The 12,107-nt window shown below is 37.3% G+C and overlaps 1 protein-coding gene across 6 annotated transcripts in view; it reads right to left on the bottom strand.

Annotated features, from left to right (window-relative positions):
* Positions 1 to 12,107, bottom strand: part of HS3ST5 (heparan sulfate-glucosamine 3-sulfotransferase 5) — a 195,183-nt gene that overhangs the window by 37,289 nt on the left and 145,787 nt on the right. The gene's annotated exons all lie outside the window — the stretch shown is intronic.

The raw sequence follows: 12,107 nt of genomic DNA, 5'->3' as shown, positions 1-12,107 counted from the left end.
GTGACAATAAGCTGTGTGTGACATATTGAGTCCTGGAGCAGGAGAAAAGCTGCCATAGAATCACAGAATGGCTCAGGCTGGAAGGTATCCCAAAAATCTAGTTCCAACCCCCTTGCCATAGGCAGGGATATCACCCACTAGATCAGGTTGTTCAGGGCCTTATCCAACCTGGTCTTGAATGCCTTCAGGGTTGGGGCATCCACAGCTTCTCTGGGTAACCTGTTCCAGTGCCTCACCTCCCACTGAGTGAAAAATTCCCTCTTAATCTCTAATCTAAATTTCCTTTCTTTTAGTTTAAAACCATTCCCCTTTATCCTGCCGTTATCTCTTTGAGCAGAGTCATTCTCCATCTCTTTTATAAGTCCCCTTTAAGTACTGAAAAGCCACAATGCGGTCACCTTGGAGACTTCTCTTCTCCAAGCTGAACAGCCCCAGCTTTCTCAGCCTGTCTTCATAGGAAGGATACTACAGCCCCTTGATCATCTTTGTGGCCCCTCTCTGGACTCATTCAAACTCCACATCCTTCTTGTGCTGGGTGACCCAGAACTGGATGCAGTACTCCAAGTGGGACCTCACAAGGGCAGAGCAGAAAGGGACAATTCCCTCCCTCCACCTGCTGGCCATTCTTTTGAAGCAGCCCAGAATGCACTTGGCCTTCTGGGCTGCAAGCGAGCACTGCCACCTCATGTTGAGCTTTTCAACTGCCAGAACCCCTGAGTCCTTCTCTGCAGGGCCATACTTTGCTACTCAACAAGGCCTGCATGCTCATAGGAGCAGCATCCCTCTTTTTGACTTGCCAGCAGCATGGCCCTCCATTGAGATGTTGCTGCGTTATGTGTGGAAGAGGTGGACAGGAGAGATCTGCTTTGGACAACCCAGACAAGAACCCAACTGTTTATTTTTATTACTCTGATCCAGACACATGATGGGAAGCAGGTCTATACGAGTATTATCAATAGGTATAGAAATAGACAAGTAGGTGCAAAGGTACAGATGAACGTTGCATATCCTACATTTGATGAGATAACTATGTTCTTTTAGCTTGGGTAAAACTTACAAAGCAAAGTAAGGATAGCAGACATGGCTACCCAGCAATGAAAACTTGTTTAGGGTGAAGATATTAAGGTGATATTTTAGCCTACTTTTATGCGGGAAGGGAGTCTTTAAAAGACACACAATTAACTGAACTCTGCCTTGGTTCAGAGCAATTAAAAATCTGAAGTTGTTAAGAACTCTCTGTAGAATAGTGACAAAAACATAATGACATCTCTTCAGAGTCCAGGCACTAATAATGATGCCTTTATTTTCGTTATGCTTCTCAGGAGTGAGAGATTAAGAGAACAATTTTCCTGCCACAAGCAGACCTAAGAAATAGAGAGTACAATATTGCATTTTTATACTGCACAAAAAAACTTTTAAAATAGTTCTCTAGAGACATAGTGTTAGAGAGATGGATTGTCCACTATAAGGAGTATAGGCTTACATGTCATAACATGAGTATTTATTCTAGCATATTCATACCAGTCACACACGTGGCTGGATGCACAACTCCTTCAAGGAGAGATATTCCACACACTAGTAGTTCTACAGAGCTGTATTTACATGGTGACAAAAGACGTTGAAGTCACAAAATGTTATTACCATTGAGTGGCACCCACCACTGCATTTGGACTAATAAATAAAGCAGTCTGTGGTCTTGGAAGTAGTTTTTACCCATACAGCTAAATACTTTTTAAATAGAGGTGACTATTTTTTCTTATTGGGAATAGCTGGAATGGTGCTGGGGCACTGGCTTAGAGAGTGTTACTCGGCAAGAACCCAAGTGGATGTCGGAAAGCACACAAGCAATTAGTGAACAACTGAAGGATAGTGCTTGAGCCCCTGTCCTGGCACTTAGTGATGTAGGTGCAGTCTGTGCACTTAGTGGTGTAGGTGCAGCCTGAAGCTTTCTTTTCTTTGTCAAATAAAGTTGCTCTTGGACTGGGAATACTGGGGGTAAGCAGGCTGTGGGAAAGAAGAGGACTACAGAGATAAGAAAGACCCTATGCTGGAGATAAATATTCACATGATCATATTATGCTAAAGACCTCCCAATGACTGTCCAACAAAGTCTGAGTCCTTCACTGAGATCTTGGACCTCTACTGAGATCAGATAATCTAGGGGGTGAGGAAGGTGAGCGAGAGAAAAAGAAATGAAATTTCCATCCAGCACTCTGCTCATTTCTTGCCTGAAGGAATTATACTAAAAGTATCAAGTACTACAATACTTTGTACTACTATTTTTTGGCATTGATTTATTGAAAGGTTCATATTTTTTTTGCCTACCACTAACTTGTACACAGATGGTGGCTTGATGAATGGGCATCAGTTATTTATATGTATCAGGTAAGCATAAATAAACATGAAACAGATCCCTTCAAAGAAAAAAAGTTTGCAGTTTTGCAGTATTACAGTTCCACAAAATAAAAAAGTCTCCTGTGTTTGCCAGACCTAGAAGCAAACTAGTTGAGAATCATCAAATATGTTTACATAGGAAATAAGTTTGTGAAAGGCAAGGATACTTTTAGTTCAATTATTGAGCTCTCTCTAGAATGAATAGATTAAAGTGACATTTTAGTTTAATTTTATATTTCCCATGAAGGCTTTCTCCTAACAATCATTTTTTGATGAAATGTCCATTTTAATTTTAAAGAGGTCTTGACAGAAGATTTACCCACCTATTTCTGAAGAAGGAAGATTAATTTTTTAATATTTTGATTATTTTGGTTTATTATTATAGAGTTGTATTAATATAACCTGGTTTTAGAAAACATACAAGACATGGTAGAAAGATGTAAATGAGGAGCCATTTCCTTCATATTGGTATTAAAATATGCAAAATGAACTCATTATTTTGAAGCTGCAAAACTATCAGATATGTGTGGAACAGTGAAGCAAGTGGGGCTGTTAGGGTAAAATGCTGCAGAAGCTGCTAAACGGAGGCAGCTTGTGCTGCCATTCAGAAGCACACCAGCTGCAGATCTGCCGAGCTGCTGACACTGTTACAGCAGCATCATTGCTCTCTGCAGCTTTTATCAAGAGCAGAACATGTGCATTTTGGACCAGCAGAAGGAGCTCCTCTGACAGCACCCTGGGGGGCTGTAGTTTCATACTTTGCTTTTCCCTCAGTACACAAGGATAATACTTTCTTTTGCTTCTTGCAGGAAAAACTACTCCTTCAAACAGACTTACCATGATGTTTCTTTACAATAGTCTCTTCCATTTCTGTTTCATCCTACTCTTGAAATTGCAATAGGAATGAGAATTTTGGAAATTTACGGTAGATAATTCAGATATCCAGTTTCTAATGCTCCTCTTTGTGTGTTTATTATTGTTCTGTCCCTCTCTGTGATAACAGATGTATTCCCTACAGACTAGATGTCTCACTACAGACAGCACCTCAGTGAGTCCCCCTTTGATGCTTGCCTTTATAGCCCATCTTCAAGGCAATCAGAATAGAGAAACACATGTGTGCAAGTACAGAATGTAGTCCACATATTGTAATTTTCAGAAGACAGCTGTTTCCTAGCAGGGAAAGAAAAAAAAATAATATATAAGTGTAGTGGAGAGTTAGATTAGGGATTTGTAGCGGTTCAAATTCCTAGACTTTTTCCTCTTTGAAAAGTAGGAAGGTAACAAAGGACTTAATATATACAATTATATACATATATATGTACATATATACACAGACATATGTAAGGAAAGGTCTGTATATATTTTAAAATATTTGCTTAGAAAATTTTATCTGTTTCTATTGAGTTCTGGAGATACCTCATCCCTATATCATAACAAGATCCAATACAATGTTATCACCTAATTTGTATAATTAATATTTTTTGCATGTACCTAGGAACACTGGAAAAAGGCTCTTATATTAAAATGACTAACTCTGCTGAAGCCATGTTGAAAGATTTCAAGCTGTGATATTTTCTTTATCTCTTATGTCATTTAAAATGTCTTAAAAAATATGTACATCTTACTAGAAAAAATGTAGTGGAGTTTTGGCTTCTGTTAACTCAATGGCAAGGTAGGCATTCTGTTTTCTCCTTTCAATTTTCAAGTTCACACTTATTGCCCACTCTTTTTTTCTGCCACCTCCTTGTATTTATTTTCTGCTGTACTTCCTGACATGACTTGTGCTTACACTAATTGGACATCTAAATCACGGTGAGAAATTTACATGCTGTATTCTCTAGCTTTAAAAAATGCTAAACTAGATGAAATGACAAAAGATGTCCAGTCAAAGAAGAAAATGTGATGTTTTGATAACGGGACATATAAACCTTGTTATGATCTGTTAATATTGTGACCATTTGGATAGAACAGATTAATGGTATTTGGATAAAACATAGCTCAGAAATAATGTCTTTCTTTTATAAATTCTACAGAAAAAAAAAAATAAATAATAATCTAAAGTAAAGGTGACAACTCCCTTCGAACCGTGTTTGTTGCCCTTATAAGGGTGATATTTCTGTTGCCCTCAGTAAGGGATGTTTTTACATTCTGTAGCGCACTTTCAACTTTTTATAAAACATCTGATAACACTCAGTGATTTATTATAATTGCTTTTATTTAAAATGAAGCCTCATTTCCTAGATGCATGTGATTAAACTGGAGAAACAGAATAAAATAAACTCACTCAACATATCAGTAACCGACAAAACAGATTTAATAGCTGGGGAGAATAGCTTGCAAACATTTTTGAATTATTCTCCAAAAGTAAAGCTCAATGTTGAAAGACAATCTTTTAAAATAGATTTTAGCAATATCGTGATTTTTGAGGCCTCACTAGATATTCTGTCTGACCTCACTGAATCCAGGTAAATCTTATGTCAGAAGGCTATTCAAAAGGTTGTGGATGTGAAAGGCTTGACATGGTGTTGTGGGCAAAAGAGGAGACCATGAAGCCTCTTCCTCAATTCTGGCACTGGAGGATACTTCACCAGTTCACATCCCAGAGAGCAACTGGGCAGGGAAGGTGGAGCTGACCATTGGGAGTGATCCCATGAAAGAAAAAGCTGCAAAGCACTGGGGCCATAGAGATACTGAACAACAGTTCTTGAGCATTTGCATCAGTCCGGCTTGATACCTGTGGCTTAGTCGTTAAATCTTTTGGAGATGACTCAGGCAAATCTAAGTTCCCTTGTGGTTTTCTGTTGACAGATATGCAGTTTTAAATAAATAAATTGATAACAGCATCTGACATCATCAGCTTGTTGATGGAAGTTTTATCTTTTGGCACAAGTATTATCTTTAACCACTATATAATCTGGCTGAAAAAAAGAAAAAAAAAAAGGAAAAAAAAAAAAGAAAAAAGAAAGTATAACACTGTGTAAAATAAGATGAAAAGAAGAATAACAGAATACAATGGACATTAGCAGGGAATGACAGTCATTGCATTTAAGATACTTTATTAAGAATCAGGACATCCAAGTCCAGTTTCCCCTTTTACCTAATTATTTATCAGCTTATTGGGGAAGTGACTAAGTCTATCTGTGCCTCAGCACCATATCTTAAAATATTTCCTTTCTTCATCTCATCAAATTAGATTCGAACTGCTCAGGTTAGGGACTTTCTCTAGCTATCTACAATGATTAACATAAAGAGGTCTCTTGTACTGAGTGCACTGGCTACATCTGCACTAGTAAATTAAATATTGACATCATACCTTCAATAATATGAGCCTCTAATAGTGGTCATCTATACCTTTAAATAATGTTTTTATATGATACATTCAAATGGCACATAATTTATATAAAAGGAGAAACATTGTCATGTATATAAAATACTCAAAATACATATTATACACATGTAACAAATTGTATATTAAATTAAGAATATAAAACAATAAATTTTACATATAGTATCATTTTTCTGTCCCAAGATACATGGCTATATGTTTAGCCATAATGTATTTAACTTCACAAGATGTTGCTGGTTCATCTCACTTCATAATATAAGCCAGGATAATTAGCTGCACATTATAAATGCTTTATGTATTATTATCATTTATGTTGTTTGACTAGTACCATATTTTACCTTCTAACATTTATTAATCTAGTGAAAAAGACCTCCTGTCAATAAGATAGTACTGGACATAAAAGAAAAATGGTTCTCCTTTTAGTTAAATAAGACTCTGTGTTACAAAAAAACATGAATTCTCTCTCTGATGTAAATAAAGCCACAGCAGTTTCAAGGAAGTTATTGCATGAACTCCACACTGAATTTTGTGCAGCCATTTGGGGAAAGAACTGAAGTGATTTTCTGCACTGTAAAAGCAACTTCTGTCACTTATAGCTACTCCTGGAAAAGACTGCATGGTGGTATGGATTTGATTAGCTCATCTTTTTTCTTTTGACTCAGAGACAGGGAAAATGAATGACTAATCACTTCAGGTTGCTGTTTTTACACTGAGGCTATTAAAGAACCAATTAAAAAAGTCAGACAGAAAGCTATATAAATGTGATTATGTTACAATGCTAATACAAGGAAATGTGTAAAGATAATTATTCTGCAGTACAGATAATTCCAACAAAGACTAATCAGAAGACATATCAAACACCCAGGAATCACAATTCTGCCTGAATAATTTTTAACTGGGATTTTAAAAACTTCACATACATTGTGACATTTTAAACAATAATTAGCTGTGACTCTTTCCTTCTTTGCCTTGTATGACATTGCCATGCAGTTCACAGAAGCTCAGTTTGCACTGTGTTCTGGCATTAGTCACATCTGGGGTGTAATTCAAAACAGTTTGGAATTTCTCTATATTCCCCTGGCTGGTAATAGCTTCCTAGGGACTACCCAACTGTGGACTATAACAGCACTGCACACACAATAGTGTGTGGGCTAGAGGGGAATGCACCTCTGCATCAGGAGATGCTGAATTAGACTCCAAGGCTAGGAATAACAATGACCTTCCAGAAACCCAGGTATAGAAGGGAATACAACAAACAGTAAGTTGAAGTAGTGCCATGCCACCCTTTGTGTCTGATTTCTAGAAATGGGCAGAAAACAGGAACAAAATCATTTATATTGTTATCTTCAAATATATTCACCTTTCTAATGTTCATTTTGAAATGCTGAAGAGCTTGCCGTGTATGCAACTCTTCTTGACCCACTGCAATGCATTTACTTCTTCCCTTCCTTGTCACCACTCTTTTGTCTGAGTCCTCTCTGCAGTGGTGCTCAGAATAGAGCCTGCTTCTCTCTGCCAGTAACTCGCATTTTATCTCAAAACATGACTCAGTATCGTGCTCTCCTTCTCTTTTTCATTATTTATACCATGTGCCCTACACAAAGTCATATTATTCAGCTCTGAAAACCCTGATGCAATTCAATTCACATCAAAGCAGCCTGTTTGTCAGCTGCTCCATCACCTAAAAACCTCCATATTTACTGTCCGACCTCCCTGAGCAGATCTGCTACTTCCCTGCCTTCTGCCACATGAAAAAAAAAAAAAGAAGAAAAACCAAAAACACTTCTGCCATACTACTTGCAGGGAATTGACTGATTTGTTACATAAATTTTCTCTTGTCTTCCCTTTTTCACTGCCTGCTGACTTTTTGTCTCTTCAGCATGTTTGTTCCTCAGGGCAGAAACACTGCTCAGAAAGCATTTAGCATGCACGGAGTGGTGCTTAAGTAATAATTGCCAACTTCACTGTGCACCTAAATGCATAAGGCACCACTGATAGTTTCTGCTTTATTCCAAAATGCATTTTTATACCCGTGCTTTAAACGTTTCAAGAAACAGCATTTTCCCAGCAAATGATGCCCTGTGTGTGAAATAAAACCTTTGAAGAATGGCTTGTTGGGAGCCGTTAATCAAACAATTTAAGGAAAAATTGAAAAGTTTCTCAGCATCTGCCAAGCCTCCATTAACTCAGATGTTGCCACGAGCTGTTTCTTGAGGTGTACAACTTTTTTTTTTTTTTTTTGACGAGCAGAAGGTGTAGCCTGAATAGGCTGTAAAGGTGATCTGAGTTGCAGAATAAAGTACAGTAGCAACATCATAAACTCCTACAAATTGCCGTCTTATATATTAAGGTCACCAAAAAAAGATAAATTCTAAAAATAATTAGGCCTTGATATGACCTGCTTCATGGACTATACCCTTCACTATTTTTTTAATCTTAATTAGTATTTAGCATTTATGCAAGTCTCTGTGATTTAAGATGCTGAATGATATATGAGTTCAACAGAGTCCTCAGCTGAAGGACAAGTATTTTAGTGAATGTGAGACCTGACCCAAAGGCTATTTCCAGCAGTTTGTCATTTAGTACAGGGAAGGTTAGGTAGGTTACAGTGATATATGATCTTTCATGCTCTGAGCCTAACAGCACAGTTGAACTGCTCCTATGGACTTTCATTAATTGTATGCAGGTCTTATATATATATATATAAAATTACAAATGTTTTAACCTGTGACTGAAAGAGAAGTGAAAACTTAGCCATTAGGTTTGGTCAGTACACCTAAGCTCCATGATCATGTAAGCCTGAATGCAAATTCTTGCTGAGTTTATTTTGCACTCATCTGTATACCAAAAGGGAGAGTGAGGAAATCTTGGCGAGGGCTCTGGGTGGACTCCTGCCAGCATGCCGCATTAAGCAGTCGTGGTAGCAGAGTAGCAGCCGGGGGGACATAGGTGATAAACAGCACCTGCAAGTGTGCTGCAAATGACACTGGTCTGTGAAAGGGGTGGAGAATAAATTAAAATGGACAAAATATGATGAAAATGGCTAAAAGCCACGAGCAAGAAAGACATATGGGTAAACTTTTCTGCTTACAGGAACAAGTCAGTGGAACAATTCTTCTCTTCTTTTCGTGTATACATAAAAAATAGAGCTGTTAAAATTTCAAACAGTGAGAAATGAACATTTTTTTAAGCAAGCAGTGTTATGAAAAATTCTGCTTTATTCCTCATTGTTGTCATTTTCCCACATCAATATTTTCCACTACAAGACTGATAAAAAAAATAAAAAAGGAAAGAAAATCTGGAATTGACTTACTTTTCTCTAGCCAGCTGAACAGACACCATCAAAAACAAATAAACAATTATTTCAAGTGGTAGTTCATAATGTAGATTATAATCACAAAATATTTTCATCAGTAATGTCGTTCCCCCCCCCCCCTTTTTTTTATTGAAATCTTTTCAGATGAAAAATTTCCAACAAATTCTAGGTAAAATATTAAGGGCCTGATTCTCCCAGTAGGCTAGTGCAGCTCAAGTTGCCTTGCATAAAACTAAGCTGAATGGAGAGCTAAGAGTCTGCTGTGTACTCATGTCATCGTGGGTGTTAGTATAGCAAGTTTCCCAATGGTGACATACCCTTAAAAGCATCTTAGAATATCTAATTGTAAGTCAAATAGACATTCAGGTACATATGGAGAAGAGTGAGGGGGAAATGAAGCAATGTTTTGCTAACCTTTGTTTCAAGGTCATTTTAGGGTCCCCCTGGTAATAGCTGAAAGAAGTGTGCAGTTTTTGTAAAAAACAAACTAAATCCCCAAGACAGAAAACTTCTAAGAGCTAGAAATTTTGAAAACCAAGAGCTGTTTTACAGAAAGCCAAGAGACATATCTTTCTTTTGTCCATGCTTTTTGTTCAATCCAGAGGCAGAAGTCTGGGGGGCATCCACAGAATGGCACTGCTTGTTTCACCCAGATAAGCTATGGTAGTGAGAGCAGGATTCAGATATGACATTGAAGAATATACCCCAGTTTACAACCTCTTCCCATTGCATGACACTAATTTAATAATGGAATAATGGTTAGAATTCCCTTAGTCTTGAATAACCATTTCCCATAATGATTTTCCAAAAGTGAATAAAATAAGATGTACTTGCTTCTTAATATTGTCAGGCTGATAATCACTAGATGCTTTTGACCTTGCTGCATGCAGCCTCTCCTTTGCACTAGGACTTTAAGAATTCGTTTCTTAGAATTCATTTCTAAGAATTCATTGCCAAGTATGGGATGAATCAAGTGCATTATTACAAGCAACTTAACATCTTCAGCTTTGGAAAGCAACTATTCCACAGTGCTTTCCACCCCCTCACAACAGACATCTGCATTTCTTCTATATATAGACCAAATAAAATCTTTTGAAGGAAGGAAGAGCCCCAGCATGGTAAGCAGCTGCAGAAAATCATGCTGGGAAGCTCCCCTTTTCATGAGTGATTCCTCCTTACATCTGCAGAGTTGTTGATTTACTGCACCTTTTGGGGGGCAGTGGAGACCACAGTGGTGCTGACCACACCTCTTGTTTTCAAAGAAGTTGGGCAGCAGCGGTCTTTCACTCACTTGTATCAAGGTAAAGAGGTAAAGTTTTGCCCTTTTTTTTTTTTTTTTTTTAAACCTTAGATTTAAAGTACATGAGACAGCAATATTTCTAGATTCCTCATCTATTACATTATTGTTAACTGAGGTAAATGATGTCCTACTTATACAGCATGAGACTTTCCATGAAAAACAAACAAACCCACGTGCAATTCCCTGTATACCCAACCAGACTCTTAGATGTGAAAAACCACAGGGCAGAAACACCTTTAACTGTGGTTACTTGCACTATTTCAGGCAAGGTACCATTCAGCATGGTCACAGCCACTCTGCATTGCTTGGTGCTGCAGGGATGTGCAAGACCCCCCTTCTGCACTGCATACACACATTTTATGTGAAAATTAAAAGGTCTTATCATGTGACCTTATCATTGTAAGGAAGTTTTAAAAATTAACACTTGCTTAACAAAGCACTCCTTTAATGGTAATACAATGCAGTATCTCAGAGTGTGGACATACACTTTTGAAGCCTTTGGAAATTAAAATCTGCTTTAGCCTTCCACATTGCTTTAACATTTAAGAATCTTCTGAATTTCCTCTACCAATTGCTGACATTTTACTATTTGTATGAAATACTTGTTGTTTTTAACCTAAATCTTCAAAACAACTACCCTGAGAAAATTCTAGCAGACAGAAATACATCTTGAAATTAGAAAGGCCTTAAGGAAATAATAAATGTACAAGGTCTTAAATAGTGTATGAAACTTTGTTTAAAATTGCCATTTACAAATGAGTGATAAGACAGACCATTTGGGGGTTTAAACTACTAAAATTTTTTTGAAATTTCAAATACTGTAGAATATGAAAACCTAAAACTTCTCCCAACCCCATCACTGGTCTGACAATTAAGTTATGATTACAAAGGCATTTCCTGCTTTCTAAGACAGCTGCTTTCCAGGTTGCTAGCCCTGAGGGACTCATTCCTTCTCCAAAGAGTTGGACACCTTGTCTAGAGGTAATTATCCTGTAGGTCCAAGCACATGAACATGACCCTCCTATTTAGGCATCTGTCCTGTTCTATGGAGCAAGAAAGGATTTAATAAAGGTGAGGTCAATTTGGCTGATCTTAGTAAAAAATAATCTTGATATTTCTTAGCACTAGATTGTGCATTTAGTGATTTCAAACTTTCCAAGATTTTGAAGACATAGGCTTGAATTTTCCATGTGTGGTGGCTTTTTCAGGCTGCATTTTGGGCATGGAAAATTCATAGTCAATAATTCATCTGTTTCAGAAAATAAGAAGAGAACCAATGTTGAAGAATGAAAAACTGGAAAAAAAAAGAAAGAAAGAAAGACAGACAGACAGACAGAAAGAAAGAAAGAAAAAAAGAAAGAAAGAAAGAAAAAAGCACAAGGAACTTATGATGGAGAGGACAGAGAAAGGGGCACAATTATGGAAACCAGAAAGGAGAGTAAAAGAGTGAGTATGAGAGAAATAGGTGTGCACAGATGGAAAGGATAGGACCTGAATTGGGTGCTAGGATGCTCGCAAAATGAAAATTGATTGTGTTACCATTTTCAGGGTGTAGTATATGACTAGGAGTTATTTCATGCAATCTGCTATCAAATTTGTGCACTTGAAGCTGCAAAAGGGCAGGGAATAAAGCAGTATGGTCTCATTGTTGACTCTTCCTGATACATTCAAAAGAACATTAAAGTATTGCTTCTTTTGCTAGTAGAACATGTCTTTGTTCTAAATCTATGCAATTTATCAAGTTTATTGAA

This window comes from Anas platyrhynchos, chromosome 3 (assembly GCF_047663525.1).
Source record: "Anas platyrhynchos isolate ZD024472 breed Pekin duck chromosome 3, IASCAAS_PekinDuck_T2T, whole genome shotgun sequence".
Taxonomy (NCBI): domain Eukaryota; kingdom Metazoa; phylum Chordata; class Aves; order Anseriformes; family Anatidae; genus Anas; species Anas platyrhynchos.
This window is presented reverse-complemented; position numbering and strand designations above follow the sequence as displayed.